Source organism: Salvia hispanica, chromosome 1 (genome assembly GCF_029641045.1).
Source record: "Salvia hispanica isolate PSC_SH4W2 chromosome 1, Shi_PSC_v1, whole genome shotgun sequence".
Classification (NCBI taxonomy): Eukaryota; Viridiplantae; Streptophyta; class Magnoliopsida; order Lamiales; family Lamiaceae; genus Salvia; species Salvia hispanica.
The window spans coordinates 59293899-59310449 of record NC_142692.1 but is presented as its reverse complement, the minus strand read 5'-3'; the positions used below and the strand labels follow the sequence as shown (position 1 = coordinate 59310449).

Below are 16551 nucleotides of genomic sequence, written 5' to 3'. Positions count from 1 at the left end.
GAAATGTTTCTAAGAGTTCTTTTGAAACATTTTTATATTCCGACAAACATACAATTGAAAACTCATCGGAACTAGCTATAGAGTCCCCTCACTTTTATTCTTAATCTATTCAAAGTTTACCATCAATATTAATTAAGTAAATTAGGGAACATTGACGATTATTATGGTTTTCAAATTTTTTATTCGAATTTCGGGTTGGGTTGTTGGTGCTGGCAGCGGAAGCGTGCGTTCATAATAAATCACATAATAATCAGATCTATTTAGCAGATTATTTAGACAAAATCTATTCGCGTAATTATCACATGTATCATGCTCATAACTTGAATTAATCATGCTTTAAGAATATTGAAAACCTAAAACATGCTTTTCTACGGAGCAGAAAAATACCTAATTAATTCTCCAAAGAATTGAAGATGGCTAGCTACTTCTCCACGTGATGCTTTGAGTACTAAACCACAAATCTTCTCTCTGGTTCCCGAACTGTACTCCAATATCAGTGTGGGCTGATCTTACTAGAATACTAGGACTTAAATAAAGAAGACAGAAGAAATCCTTTTTGGAATAGGAGAAGATTTCGAAAATCTCCTCAGCTTGGGAGAGGAATTTTCGAAAATTACAATAATGAGAAATTATTATTTTTCTGTCTCCTTTATTCTCCTATTTATATTAAGTTCCTTTTGGGCCCAGACAGGGATCTATGGAAGGTTTTGGATATGGGCTCATCCAATTTACTTTTTACTAATTAAATTGAACCCACAATTTAATATAAGTTATAATTGGAATATTACGAGCAGTCACTACAGAAGTAATATTGAACTCTCCCCATCCAAATCCGAAATTATAAGTAATCCGGGTTTCCGTTTATCTTTCATTTCCCGTGCTTAAGATTAATATGTCCATTAATTAATTAATGTCTGCTATTGACTTAATTAATTAACTTCTTATTAATTCCAAGAGTGGACTTAGCATGAAACACTTATTTATTATTCATAGAGTAATCATACTCCAACTAGCTAGGTTCCGAATAATAAAACCTCGTTTCGCGCTCCTCTTGAGGACATTATCAAACGAGACTCAGCTCGTGCACGATTCAATATAATAGCAATCCTAGCACCGCTAGATATCGATCACCACTGCCCAATATATCAGGATAATTGGGTTACGAAAAACCCGCACCATTTGATAAGTCAAAGCAGTGCATAATCAATACCGTATGCTCAATGCTAACCTACATTGATTAAGAAATAAATATTTATCAAGACCTCGCCTTTCAGTAGATAGCCTAAGGCAAGTCTTGCTGTTAGATCCGTTCAGTGCAATACCACACCAATGTCATCTTATTTCAGTAAGGCTTAGAAATATGCGGACTGACATTGCAACCTTTCTCGATGGGTAGTCTAATTCCATCTAGGTTGTGAAATTCATATTTTTCTTTGTTTAGAACTGACCGTATTACCTTAAAGTGGACGACGCCCACAACCGGTCTACTGAAACAAAGACTTAGACTTTGTTAAGTTAACTTATACATTTAAACATGTATTAACATCCATTAAATGTAAAACATAACAACATTATGACAAAAATAATCTGTTTTATTCATTGGAAAATAAAATAAGAGTTTTACAGTATTCAATCACTCGAAACGTGATTTCTATTATACAAACTCTAACATGGGTACGGGTACTCGCAATGCCGGGTACGGGATACCCGACACGGGTATCGGGTAATCCCGGTATATCACGGGGCGGGTATTGGGACAACCAATTTAGCTAAAATCGGGTACGGGTACCCGACTTGTCGGGTGCGGGTACCCGCGGGTAACCCGTTTCACCACCCCTGCTCATATTCCATTAGCTTTTTTCACTATATTTTTAAAAACTCGTGTCAAGTCAACTGGTGTCAATTAATGAAAAACGGAGAGAGTAGCATATAATTTCAAAAAATTGCTTGATTTTGGAAAGTAAAAATAAAGGTGTGTATTACTTTACTATTTCGAATGGAAAAGTTACTTGAATATGAAGCGTGCTTATTGAAAAGAGTGAACTACATAAATGGTACTTGATCTTTCATTTTCGTACGTAAATGACACCTGATCTTTATTTTGTATTGGTTTTGGTACCTATAAATCACATTTTTGGTATCTGATGCAATTTTCTTCCCAAAATGCCCTATAAACAAATATATTTTTCCATTTATGTCATAGAGGGTATTTTGGACATCCATAAAATTAGTACCAAAAGTGATATTATAATTCTTCTTTCATTCCCCTAATTCTTTATACTATTATTATTAATCAATATTAATATTATTATTTTAATAATTAAATATAATTATAGTTATAATTATATTTATTATTATAATATTATTATTATTATAATATTATTATTATTATAATACTAAAAACTAGTAGTAATTAATATATAATTGTAGTATAATTATATAAATTATGAATCAAATAATAATAATAATAATAATAATAATAATAATTATATTCTTAGTGGTAGTAACTAATTATATTATTATTAGTAGTAGTAACTAATAAATATAGCCTTAATAAAAATTTAACATTGTGAACTGTAATGATATAAAAGTTGAATATTATTAGTTAGGTGTTTCAATCTTAAAATGAGTATAAAATAATTTAATAAAAAATATTCAATTAATTTAACTACTTTAAATAATTAATTTAATTAGGTATTTTATTTTTTATTTATATAATGCAATAAGATGTATGTATAAAACACTAAAAAGAAAGAAGAAAAAGAAGAAAAAAGAAAAAAGAAGGAAGAAGAAACATAAATTAAGGAGAAAAATGAAAAAAAGAAAGGAAGATAAAATACTAAAAAGAAAGAAGAAAATGCGAAAAAAGAAAGAATTAGGAACTAAATAAGAAAAAGAGAAATAAGAAAGGAAGAAAATATAATCACATATTTGGTACTCCCTCCGTCCCACAAAAGATGTCACACTTGTGGGACGGCACGGGATTTTAGGAGGTTTTGTTTTGTGTGTTAAATGGAGAGAGAATATATAATTTTTATATTCATGTGAGAGATAACTTTTTCCAAAAAAGGAAATGTGACATCTTTTGTGGGACAAACTAAAAAGGAAAGTGTGACATCTTTTGTGGGACGGAGGGAGTACCATTTAATTGAAATTTCCAAAAATATCCTCCATGAAAAAAAATCACATATTTGGTACCTAGGGTTATTTTTGTCACTGGGTACCAAAAACGATATAAAATAAAGATCAAGTACAATTTATGTGCGAAAGTGAAAGATCAGGTACCATTTATATAGTTCACTCTATTGAAAAAAACACTATTCCCTCCACCTCATAAAGATGTCACTCTTTTTTTTGGTTTGTCCTACTAAATATGTTACATTTTCATTTTTAAAAAAAATTCTCTTTCATAATAATATAAATATTATATTTTATCTTTTCACCTAACATACAAAACAAAAAGTCCTAAAATTTCGTGTCAAAATAGAATTTTAAAAATAGTGAATAGTGGAAGTATAAAAAATTATACACCACTAATATTTCCCTATCATGAATACTTCTAAAAAATATTAAAGTAAAGAAAATATTGATCTCTCTTCTAATTTTAAATAAAACAATTATGACAATCATGATATTTTTGTAATGTCTAACTTTGAAGATGTAAAATCCGATGCAATAAAATTTAGACAGAAAAAAAATCAAACCAATGCAATTGACAAGAAACTGTTATAAGATATAGTTCGATGCGGATTTAAGATTAACACTGTATTAGAAAGGAAAGTAGGTGGAGGAATTTGTGGAAAATTTTTAAAATGCAGAATTTATTTTAAAGTATTAGATTTATAATAAATATAAATGTAATAAATTAGTAAAATGTGAAATTTATTTATTAATTCCAATTAAAAGTAAATGGAATTTTTAATTGCAGTTATTCTAAACCCTAAACTCTAGTGATAAAATGCAAATTACATTTTTTCTACAAACTCTGAAATATGATCTGAATCGTTAGATTTCAAGATTTGATATCAATGACAAATAACGTCAACAGAAAATGTTAACACATCGTCAATTAAAATCTAACGATCCAAATCATAGTTTAAAATTTGTACAATATGTAAAGTTTATATTTGATTATATTATGAAAGTAATGAAATGGGATATTATATTACTAATGGAGAGGTATGATTTTTAATCTCCAGCACATATTTACGCGTTCCAATAAATTTGTAGAAATGAGAAATCGAGAATGTTTCAAATATAAATATCAAGTGTAAATATATCGCTGTCACCCTACTAGATTCTTTAAAAACGTGGGAAAATTAAATTTAGTAAAAAGTTTAATATAAGGCGTACTAGATTGGTAAAATTTTGATACAGCTACCAAACAAGTTTTTATTATAAGGTCAAAACTGGAAAACAGAATATGCAAGTCCTTTGCTACCTAGCTAGAAATTAAACTATAAGAACAAGTTTAACAAAAGTAGTAGTAGTATATAAGTCAAATTAAGTGAGAAGAAATTCAGTCTGTAAAGAGTACTTTAAATACGACAATTATTGGGATAAACTAAGATTTAGATCTAAAGTCATATTAGCAACAAAAATTCCATTATTAATATTAACAATATTACAATTATGCAATTAAAAAAGTTAAATTTTAAAATTTGACTCAATTTTACGGTGAAATAGTTCAATGGAGTATAAATTTATGTATTGCACTTATCCTAAAGTGAGGGGTAAACTGTAGATTACAATAACTAGAATAAATCTTAAACAATTGGTTAACTAGGTCTAGCATCGTTTTCCCAAGATAATAAGAGATAATAAGTTTTTAAGTAAAATTAAGTTAGATTCTGGTCAATTTTATAATATTTATAATATTTGAATGTATAATTTGTATATAAATTAATTTCCTTTGGGATGGCCATTATATATAATATCATTTTGAATATCACCAAATATATCTTTTTTATATATAGAAGAGAAAATTAATAAAAAAATGAAATTTTGTAATTTAATATATTGAGTGAACTGCATGAAATGCCCCTAACTTTTGCGGTTGTTGCACCAGTGATCCCTAACAAAAAAAAAAAATTAGCATCCCAGGGGTCTAACAAAACATACAATCACAAACCAAGTTTTATTCGGACGATAACATCCACAGGCCCTTAAAGGACATTCTCGTCTAATTGCTCCAGCATGCTCTGACGCCGCCCTGCATACACCTGCAACATGCACTATGGCTGACACACTACTAATGATATGACTTAAAATGTCATGTCTTCTCTCCTCTCCCTCAATTTATAAATCAATAATTTTGATAAATTAGTAGTAGTAAGACAAATAATTACTTCTAGGATCTTTGAACATGCTTCAATAAATTGGAAGCCACAGTAATTTCATGTAAAATTTTAAAATATTTTATTTTCTTTATTATTCTACTTATTAAAATTCGAATCAATTCAATTCAAAAAAAATTATATTGCATAAAAATTTGAAATCTAATTATAGAAAATAAAGAATTCGAAAATCCAATACCAGAATATGAGCAAATAGTAATAAATTTCAATTTAGTTTGAATTAATTTTTTGGATTTAGGACATTTTGCTGACCATTAAAATTTAACATAAATATTTAACATTAAAAATTTTCACTCAAATTTAACATTTCCTCAAACATAAAATTAAACTGTTCATTATCTTCATCTTCTCTACAGCAGCCACCGCCATTGATTTCAACTATCCGGTCGTTTTCAACTTCGGCGACTCCAATTCCGATACCGGCAACCTAGTGGCCGGCCTGGGCCTCAACCTTGAGCCTGCCAACGCCCAGACTTACTTCCATAAGCCCTCCGGACGTTTCTGTGATGGCCAGACTTTACTTCTACTATTATTGTTAGAAGCTTCGTTCTCAAAATACTTGATGGCGACTTGCATACTTCTGAGTATGGCGAAGAATTCCTCCACGTACCTCTTCCTCCGCCGACGGAGGAGAAGCCTCAGTGGCGGCGGAACCCTCCCCCTCCCCAATCGTATCTCTTGATTTGATCTTCATCTTGTCGCCGGCCTTCCTAGCCTCCGATTTGGCCGCTCTTTTCCTCTTCTTCTCCCTTTCCATGATTCTCTCTCTTTCCATTTCTGTTTCTCTCTCTTCTCATCACATATTATATACATTGATGCACAGATCAATAACTATATTTATTTTGTATATTTTTAAATGTAGACAATATCATTTATGATTTGACAAATCATGTGCAGTTGTGCAGAGTAGGTGTGCAAGGTGTGCAGGTCATTAGACAAAATTGCCTTCAAGCCATTTGGGCATTCTCGTCTAAAAATGGCTAAAAACACCTTGTTTGTGATTGTATATTTTTTTAGGACCCTGTGGTGCTATATTTTTTTGTTAGGGGTTACCGATGCAACAACCGTAAAAGTTAGGGATATTTCATGTAATTCACTCTAATATATTATGTATTTCAAACCTTATGAAACTAAGTCAAATTATTTATCAATAATGTATGTTATATCAATTAAATGTATAATAACGAAACAATAATACTCTTCCCATCCATGTAAAATAGTCCATTGTTGGACAACATGAATTTTAATGAGAAATTGATAAAGTAAAAGGAAAAATTAGAAACAATGGATAAATTATGAGAAAATGTTTTAATTTTGGAAATGTGACTACATTTGCGGATTACCCAAAATGATAAAAAATTAAACTATTTTTCGTTGACAAAGAGGAATTGTTTAGGATGAGAACCATTTTGAAACGAACTTAGTTAAAACCTTATGAAATCATATCAACTCAAAATCTAAATAAATTGTAAATCGAGCCTAAAATCAAAATTTTTGCCATATGACTCATGTGACACAAGAGAAAAAAAAAGAATCAAGAGTTAGTGGCATGGACAATGGAAACAGATATTGAGCTTTACATATTATATCAATTATAACAATATCAACAATAATAATGATTCTCCTTTTTATACTTTTTCTCATGGGAAACTATCTCCCAAACCAGTGAAACAATCCCAGAAGTATTGAGTATCCATGAAATTATGGTAAGAATCCATGGTGAAATTCCCCAAAGATTCCTTATTTTGGAGCACAAATGAAGATCCCAATCCCATGTCCAAATTCTTAATGCAAGAAGATTCCTCTCTACTTTGATTTAACATCGATGATCCTCTTGTATTATGTTGCCTCTGATCATGATCTTCCAAACATGGGATTGAAACAGTTTCTTGAAATCCAAGATTTTGATGATTATGCATTTCTTCGCTAGTAGTTTCTAAATTGTGAGATTTCGAGAGGATCGGCTTGTGGGTAACCGGGTCCAACCCCTTGAGCTTCATCTTCTTCTTAATTCTCGTGTTCCAGTAGTTTTTGATCTCGTTGTCCGTCCTTCCCGGAAAATGTGTCGCTATTTTAGACCACCTGAGACAAAACAACCATAAAGTATTCGTAAGAAAACCAAAAAGTGATTTTGCCATAACCATTTTGACAGCAACATACATGACGTTGTTTACCTATTTCCTAGTTGAGAATGAAGCTCGATGATCATATCTTCTTCCGCTTCTGTCAACACGCCTCTCTTCAGATCGGGTCTCAAGTAGTTTATCCATCTCAATCTGCAGCTTTTTCCACATCTCATTAACCCTACATTACAATGCAATGGTTTAAGTGTTGTTAGCGGAACAAGAGACCCATTTCATTATAGACAAAAAATTTACTAAAAATAAATATAGACTATTTTTTTTTAAGGATAAAAAAAAAAACATGACTATTTTTTGTAAACAGAGGTAATAGTATCATTTTTTTACCTGAAAGTTTTGGAACGAGCCTCCAGCATTGCATCCCGTTATTGAGGATAAATTCATGAGCTTATTGTCTTCTTCAATCGTCCACGGACCTCGTTTAAGCCCGACTTTCTCACAACAAGGTTGTCTTCCCATGACCAGAGAGAGCAAGAGAGAAATATGCAAAGAATGCTGCAAAATTAACAAACAAATACTGAAAAAGCATAACTTTAATTGTGCTTATATATATCGAAACCAAGATTCTTCCAGCTAATACAAAAATTAAAAAAACAAATAAACAGTTTTTAACAAAGCACAATTGATGATTGAGCAAAGAAAAAGAGAGAAGAAGATCAAGGTTCATGCTTTCAGAACTATTTCCGACATGATTTTGTGTCAAATGATTGGAATTCAGCCACTTTAAGATTAGAAAATTGAAGAGTTGGTTGTTGTTGACACTATTGTTTATTGCAATTAAATGTTTGAATAAAATTAAAGTGGGAAAGAAACTAAAGTTTTTACAACAAGGCAGCCCCGTTCATGGGGGGCAGTAACTCTTTTTTTGTCCTATTTTTTAATTTTATTCTTGCAATTATTGTAGCTTTTGATTCTGCTCAAGGGGAATTTTAACCTTAATTTAATGCAACATGTTTTCTGTAGATGCTCTGTGTATCAAATCTTTATGTGATTGTGTTGGAATATATTATTGTGCTTTAAATTTTGAAATTAAACTTGTGGCCTGACTTTAAACACCCTCGAGTTCGATGGCAATTATGATTAATCATGGTACTTGGACTTACTAATATTTTGAATATAATTATGGCATTGTATAAATTTGGTTTGATTTTTCAAAAGCATCGATAAGTTTATTCGTGTGGATTGATCGATAAGTCTGGACTATTTTTTAATTTGTCGAGTTTATGTTTTGCTACTGAAATTCATAATTTTAATGTTAGTTTTTAGAAATATACTACTCCCTCCATTCCATAGTAATGGAGGCAAAACTTTTCGGCATGGAGATTAAGAAAAATTGTGTTAGATGAGTTAAGTAAAGAGAGAATAAAGTGAAAAATGGAAAAGGTAGAGAGATGAAGAGAGAAAAAAGTAAAAGAGAGTAAAGTAGGTGTGAAAAAATGTATTGACTTTTACTCAAAGGATAAATGACTCTATTATTATAGAACGAACGGAAATAAAAAAAACGTCCCTGTTACTATGAAATGGAGGGCGTATGATTTAATAAAAATTAATCAATTCATTCCTTGATTTGTTATCTATTATAGAATTACTTGCAATGATGCATGCCTTTTGATTCGTCGGAGAGTCAAAATTGCGATTCCAAAACCAAAGAAATCAATACTCCCTCCGTCCAAACTTAATTATCATTCTTTTCCATTTCAGTCCGCCCTAATTTAATTATCACACTTTATTTTTATCATAAATGATAAATAGGTTCCACATTTCACTAAATTATTGATAAGAGCACCCCCGATTACACCTGATGAGGAGCCTACTGTCGAGGTGGAAACGGACCAGACCACGGAGGATAAGGTGACTGCGACACCGACAGAAGAACCACCGCAGCTACAGGGGAAGAATCCGGCGGTGAGAACGTTGAGGCCGAGGGATCAAATCAAGCCGCCGCAGAAGTTTGCGAATTACGTGGCTAAGTAATTCGCTAGATAGATTAATTTGTTATTTTCTTTTCAGCTTTTGTTATTTAATTATGGAACTATTTTTATTTCACGTGTAATTGAGTCGGGCGAGTTATAAGCCCCGTCCGGATTTTCTTTGTTGGTTCTTTCCCGAACGTATAGGATAGGTCGAACCAATCATAGGGTCTTAGTATAAAAGGGCCACTCTATCATCATTTGCCATTATAAAATCATTTCATTTGGCCCATTTAATTGTGCATCAAGAAACCCTCTCTTAACGCTGCCGACGAGAATCTCTCTCGCGTTCAGCCTCTTTTTCACCGGAATAGTCGCCGACCCAAACCTCTTGGGCGTTCGATAAGTCCCGGTCGCGTTTCTTGAGTGTGAATTCGATGTTAGAGGGGTCGCCCTGCTAACAACTGGTGCCCTTCATTGCGTACTCAATATGGACGGTTCTGATGAAGTGTTGCCGCCTTCCGGTCTCCTCACCGGGGGTAACGCTCAGGATGTTATTGGTGGGACAATCACGTGGCAATCTAGCGGCCAATCGCCGCAATACCAGGGGTCCCCTAATGGGGTTTGGTGCCCCTTGCACAGCGGAAGACTTGTACAAAACAAATAAATCAGACGTAGGATCTATTTGACCGATTATGCGATCAATCAATTCACATGTTAAACAGATAATTGCATGCTAGAACGCATATAATTCATGCTCAAAGAAAATAAATCCTAAAACATGAATTCTACGGTTTAGAGTTACCGATTTGATTCTCCAAAGAATCGTCGATTGCTCGCGCCTTTTCCACGATGATGATCTTCAATACTAGACCACGGATCTTCTCTCTGGTTCCCGAACTGTATCTCGATATCAGGGTGGGCTGATCTTATCAAAATACTAGGACTCGAATAAAGAAGACAGAAGAATCCTTCTCCAATTAGGACAGAAATTCGAACTCCTCTAGGTATAGAGGGGACGAAATTTTTGCTATAAAAATTATGATTTCTGTCTCCTTTATTCTCCTATTTATATTAAGTTCCTTTTGGGCCCAGACAGGGATCTATGGAAGGTTTTGGATATGGGCTCCCCCAATTAGCTTTTTACTAATTAAATTGAACCCACAATTTAATACAAGCTTATATTGGAATATTACGAGCAGCCACTACAGAAGTAATATTGAACTCTCCCCATCCAAATCCGAAATTACAAGTAATCCGGGTTTCTGTTGTTTATTATTTATTTCCCGCGCTTAAGATATAAATGTCCATTAATTAATTAGTGTCTGCTATGGACTTAATTAATTAATATCTTATTAATTCCAAGAGTGGACTTCGCAAGAAACATTTATTTATTATTCATAGAGTAATAAAACTCCAACTGGCCAGTTTTCCGAATAATAAAACCTTGTTCGAGCTCCTCTTGAGGACATTATCAAACGAGACTCACCTCGCACATGTTTCAACATAATAGCAATCCTAGCACCGCTAGATATTAATCACCACTACCCAATATATCAGGATTATTGGGTTGCGAAAAACCCGCACCATTTGATAAGTCAAAGTAGTGCATAATCAATACCGTATGCTCAATGCTAACATATGTAGATTAAGAAATAGTATTTTATCAAGACCTAGTCTTTCAGTAGATAGCATAAAGACACGTCTTGCTGTTAGATCCGTTCAATGCTATACCACACCAATGTCATCTTATTTCAGTAAGGCTTAGAAATATGCGGATTGACATTGCAACCTTTCACGATAGGTAGCCAAAGCCTATCTAGGTTGTGAAATTCTTCTTTTTCTTTTGCAAAGCATTGCATAGATCTGACCGTGTTACCTTAAAGTGGACGACGCCCACAACCGGTCTACTATGCAAAAGACTTAGACTTTGTTTGCTTCTTATACATTTAAATGTTTATAAAACATCTTATAAATGCACAAGCAAACACAATGTAATAATAATAGTGATTCTATTCGTGCGGAACTGCTCGAATAATACTGAATCGGGTTAAAAGTGGATTATAGAGTTTTACGTATACAAGCAAGATTCTATTCGAGCGAAACTTACTCGAAACATGATTTTCAGTATACCAAACCTAACAATCTCCCACTTATACTCAAAACATGCTTTCGAGTATACCCACTGCCAAAAACTCTCCCACTTATACACAAAGCAGGTATTGATACTAGATATATCGAACTACCATTCATTTCACAAGGTGAAAGAAAAATCTGCTTGTTTGTTCTCTGATAATATCTTTTTCACCATAATGTCTTTGTTGCGTACTTGATCTTTAATTAATTTCATCCCCATATGTGATTGCTTAGCTTAATAAACTCGTGTGTCCCTTGAGTTAGCCTTTACTAGAGTAATCCAAAAATAATACTCGTAGGCGTACTCAAACTTACGACCCATTGTCCCTTGGGTTTGAGAAGATCATGGCGAGATTCGACAAATTGGAACTCCACTTGGAGTCGACGGATAGGCGAGTTGACAATCTGGAGGTGCCGGTCATCCCTGAACCGGAACCGCCCTATTTTTCGGATGATCCCGATTTGGAGAGATATCGCGACTAGCGCGATTTCATGGCTGCCGACAGGGACGCCCCCCGGTTTTTCAACCACGGCCAGCGTGACCGTGGTGGGGACGTCCAACGACGTCGAGGGGAGTTTCGCGAACCACATAGGCCGTGAGGGGCGCTTACCGTATCGTCAATCGGTCTCTATTCCACACCGTGCTCGCCCTTACACCAGGCAGTGATCGGCTTGGGAAAGACCGAATGGTCGCTACCCACAGGAGTTGGATCGAGGCTTTCACGGTTATCGCCAGCCTACGTGCTGGGATGCACCCCTAAACCGTGCTCAACCGTGCTCAATATCCCGCGGGTAGGGTGGACAGACCGCGGGATCTCAACATGAAAGCGCCTCACTTCGATGGTTCAGATGCTTCAAATTGGATTTCTAGGGTCGAGTATTATTTCAACCATTTGCAGATGCCAGATTCGGACCGCCTGCACTACGTGGTGATGCTTTTTCAACCACCGGCGGCAGAATAGATTTTTAATTATAGAGCAAACAATCCGTTTGTAACGTGGCTTGAGTTTTTGGAGGACGTCCGCCACAGGTTTGATCCCCAGAGTTTTCGAAATAGCATTGGAGCGCTGTCGAAGCTGGTGCAGACAGGTACAATAGCTGAGTATCATGATGCGTTTGAGCGCTATTTGAATCGTGTGCAGGGATTATCGGAGGAGGAATTGATTCCAATTTTTATCACCGGACTTAAGGACCTATTCAAGAGAAGGTGGAGCTGCAACAGCTAGCATCCTTGGCCGAAGTGATGGCTTTAGCTTTGCGGATGGCAGCCTCACGCGACGAACGGCAGTCGCATCAACCTCGGAGTAAATGGGGCAATCGGGATTCGCGATACCCAGCAGCCAACAACAGCTCCTCGGCTGGTGCGAAACTTCCTGCCACCGATGCTGCCAAGCCCAGCTTTCGACCAATCTTGGTCTCAAACGCGGAGAAGGCGGATCGTTCGCGGAAAGGGCTATGTTACCAATGCCCTGAGAAGTGGATAACCGGGCCATGTGTGTAAGCAGAAAATGTTGTCGTATGTGGGCGAAGATGAGTGCGAGGACCAGCTTACAGGGTCAGATTCCAGTGAAGAGGCCGAGGCGGTAATCACTGCCGACCTCTCAGCATCTCTATGTACGGAAATTAATGGGGTATAAATTCAGTATCGAATGTAAGAAAGGGAGCACGAACAGGGGGCTGATGCCTTGGCGCGTAGAGACGAGAGCGGCGAGAACCTCGCTGCCGGCGAACTGGAGGAACGCTGCGTTGAGTCTGACCCGGGTGTGTTGCAAGGACAGGTGTCCCCAGCTGATGCAACGTTGTTCGCCTCTATCGCTCAGCCAATCCCTAAGGTGCTGGAGCGGTTAAAGGACGAAACTGCTAAGTTACCGGATTTGCAGGCGCTGGTTTTGCAGATCGCCAATGGCACAACCCCTGCACATATTTCGTGCGTCGACGGTCTCGTGTATTTTAATGGAAGAGTCCTTCTCAGCCCCAATTCTAAGCTTAAGGGACTCCTACTAACTGAGCACCACTGCACACCAATTGCATGCCACCCCGGACACGAGCGGACATTCCGCCTCCTATCTGCAGGTTTCTATTGGCCAAACATGTGCAAAGATGTAAAGAAGTTCGTTGATTCTTGTGCGGTGTGCCAATCTACTAAATATTCAACACAACGACCGGCAGGTTTGCTGCAGCCTCTACCCGTGCCTTCGCAAGTATGGGAAGATGTCTTTATGGACTTCATCACTGGTCTTCCTTCGTCAAGAGGATACACAACGATTATGGTGGTTGTGGATCGTCTGTCAAAATATGCGCATTTCGCCCCGTTGCCTACAAAGTTTGATGCCTTACGGGTGGCACATCTCTTTATTAATACGGTGGTCCGACATCACGGATTTCCAAAATCATTGGTCTCTGACAGAGATTCGGTATTCCTGAACGCAACGTGGGAGAAAATGCTCCTCCTGAGCGGGACCAAACTCAATTTCTCTACGGCCTACCACCCTCAATCCGATGGTCAGACCGAGGTCCGCAATCGTGGCTTAGAGCAGTACCTGCGAGCATTCACAGCGGTTCGTCCTTCCAAGTGGTGCAATTTTCTTCCTTGGGCTGAACTCGCCCTGAACTGCTTCCATCATGCTGCGCTAGGTACATCACCTTTCCGAGCGCTCTATGGGCGCGAACCACCTTTGTTGGTGGCGTCACCCCCGTCGGCCGCCACTCCCCCGAAGGTGGCAGACCTGATTCACCAGTGCGGGGCACTGCTTCGTGAACTGAGAGCCAACCTGGAATGCGCTCAACAGAGGATGAAGGATTCGGCTAATAAACACAGACGTCACGTGGAGTTCGAGGTAGGAGACTTGGTGTGGTTGAAGCTCCAGCCGTACCGCCAACACTCGGTAGCTAAACCTCTATCTGCCAAGTTGGCACGGCGTTTCTATGGCCTGTTTGAAGTGGTGCAGCGCGTAGGACCCATTGCATAGCACCTAGGTTACCGGATGGGAGCAGAATCCACAATGTTTTTCACGTCAGCCTGCTACGCGAGTTTGTAGCGTGGGGTGAGAGCTCGATTCCACACGTGGACTTGCCGTAAGAATTTGTAGGAGGACGGCCAGTTGTGCACCCAGTTGCCTTTCTGGATTCATAGGTAATGTGGCACAACGGCAAGGCGGTGGAGCACGTGCTTGTGCGTTGGTCAGATGGGACGGACTCGCCTTCCTGGGAACCATGTGATGTGATTAAAAGGCATTTCCCAAACCTCCCCCTTGAGTTCAAGGAGGTTGCTAACTAGGGGGGAGTTGATAAGAGTACCCCGATTACACCTGATGAGGAGCCTACTGTCGAGGTGGAAACGGACCAGACCACGGAGGATGAGGTGGCTGCGACACCGACAGCAGAACCACCGCAGCTACAGGGGAAGAATCCGGCGGCGAGAGCGTTGAGGCCGAGGGATCAAATCAAGCCGCCACAGAAGTTTGCGAATTACGTGGCTAAGTAATTCGCTAGATAGATTAATTTGTTATTTTCTTTTTAGCTTTTGTTATTTGATTATGGAACAATTTTTTGTAATTGAGTCGGGCGAGTTATAAGCCCCGTCCGGATTTTCTTTGTTGGTTCTTTTCCGAACGTATAGGATAGGTCGAACCAACCCTAGGGTCTTAGTATAAAAGGGCCACTCTATCATCATTTTCCGTTATCAATCAAAATCATTTCATTTGCCCCATTTAATTGTGCATCAAGAAGCCCTCTCTTAACGCTGCCGACGAGAATCTCTCTCGCGTTCAGCCTCTTTTTCACCGGAATAGTCGCCGACCCAAACCTCTTGGGCGTTCGATAAGTCCCGGTCGCGTTTCTTGAGTGTGAATTTGACGTTAGAGGGGTTGCCCTGCTAACACTTTTTCTATTCACATTTTATTATAAAGCTAATATAAAAAATGGATCTTACATTCCACTCACTTTTCCAACCAACTTTTCTTTACATTTCTTAATATCCGTACCTGCTCCAAGAGTGACAATTAAGTTGGGACGGAGGAAGTATATTAATGTAGTACTCCTTCTTCCGTCCCAATAAAGTATTCGATTTTTGGCACGAAAGTTTATGCAGTGTTATTCTATGCGTTAATAAAGAGAAAATAAAGTAAGCAACAAAGAAATTTAGATAATGTTATTTTTATTTTAGAAAATATTTCATTTTTAATAAGATAACTAAAAAGAAAATTGTTTTATTTTTAATAGGATAGAGTGAGTATATAATTCTTGTGGCACACCAAAATGCAGTTGGTATTGCAATGTATAGGTTTGAGTAGTTTCACTTCAGTATATGTATATTGCTAAGACATTTGACCGCCCTGAACCCGACTGCATTGCAACACGAAAAACGGGTTCAGCCCGCTACTCCACCTCGCACGACTGACGACTGCGATGCAGCGCCGCAACGACAGCTAGCTAATCAAAATATATTTTTTAAATTTTTAATTTCATTTAATATTCTAATTTCATCAACAAATGCATGCATTTCCTCGTTATTTTACACTCATCACTAGCATGAAAATAGTTGGGTAAGTGATGATGTTCCATATGTTCAAGTTGGCCATTTATTCAATAAAATATTAAATTAATTGTAAATTAATCCTAATCACAAAATTTAAAAAAATAGAGGATCCTAATTTGGTCTCTAGTTCGGTCTTTAAGAAGGATTAATTCGACATTGATCACAACTTTCTCTCTATATATATAAAGATATAAGGATGTATTCATATCATTACACTAAATATTTGTAAAACAGAAAACAAATCTCCATCCTTGGATCTATTAATCTGATGGCTATGATTAAAACTAATGAAGTACTCCCTCTGTCCCATTAGAAATGCAACGTTTTCCTTTTTGGGTTGTCCCACTAAAAATGAAACGTTTCTTAAAATGGAAACACCACTCTCTCTACTTTTCCCACTCTCTTACTTTACTCTCTCTTCATTAACTCACAAAACAACACTTGCATAAAATCCTGTCCCAGAAACCAAA

The 16551-nt window shown here is 36.7% G+C and overlaps 1 pseudogene across 1 annotated transcript; it reads right to left on the bottom strand.

Annotated features, from left to right (window-relative positions):
• Positions 1-6916: 6916 nt before the first annotated feature.
• LOC148934230 (transcription factor MYB20-like) lies at positions 6917-8024 on the bottom strand (annotated as a pseudogene). Its single transcript, XR_016130757.1, has 3 exons — positions 7826-8024; positions 7532-7661; positions 6917-7439 (listed from the first exon to the last, which is right to left on the bottom strand). The product of XR_016130757.1 is annotated as a transcription factor MYB20-like (transcript).
• Positions 8025-16551: the final 8527 nt, after the last annotated feature.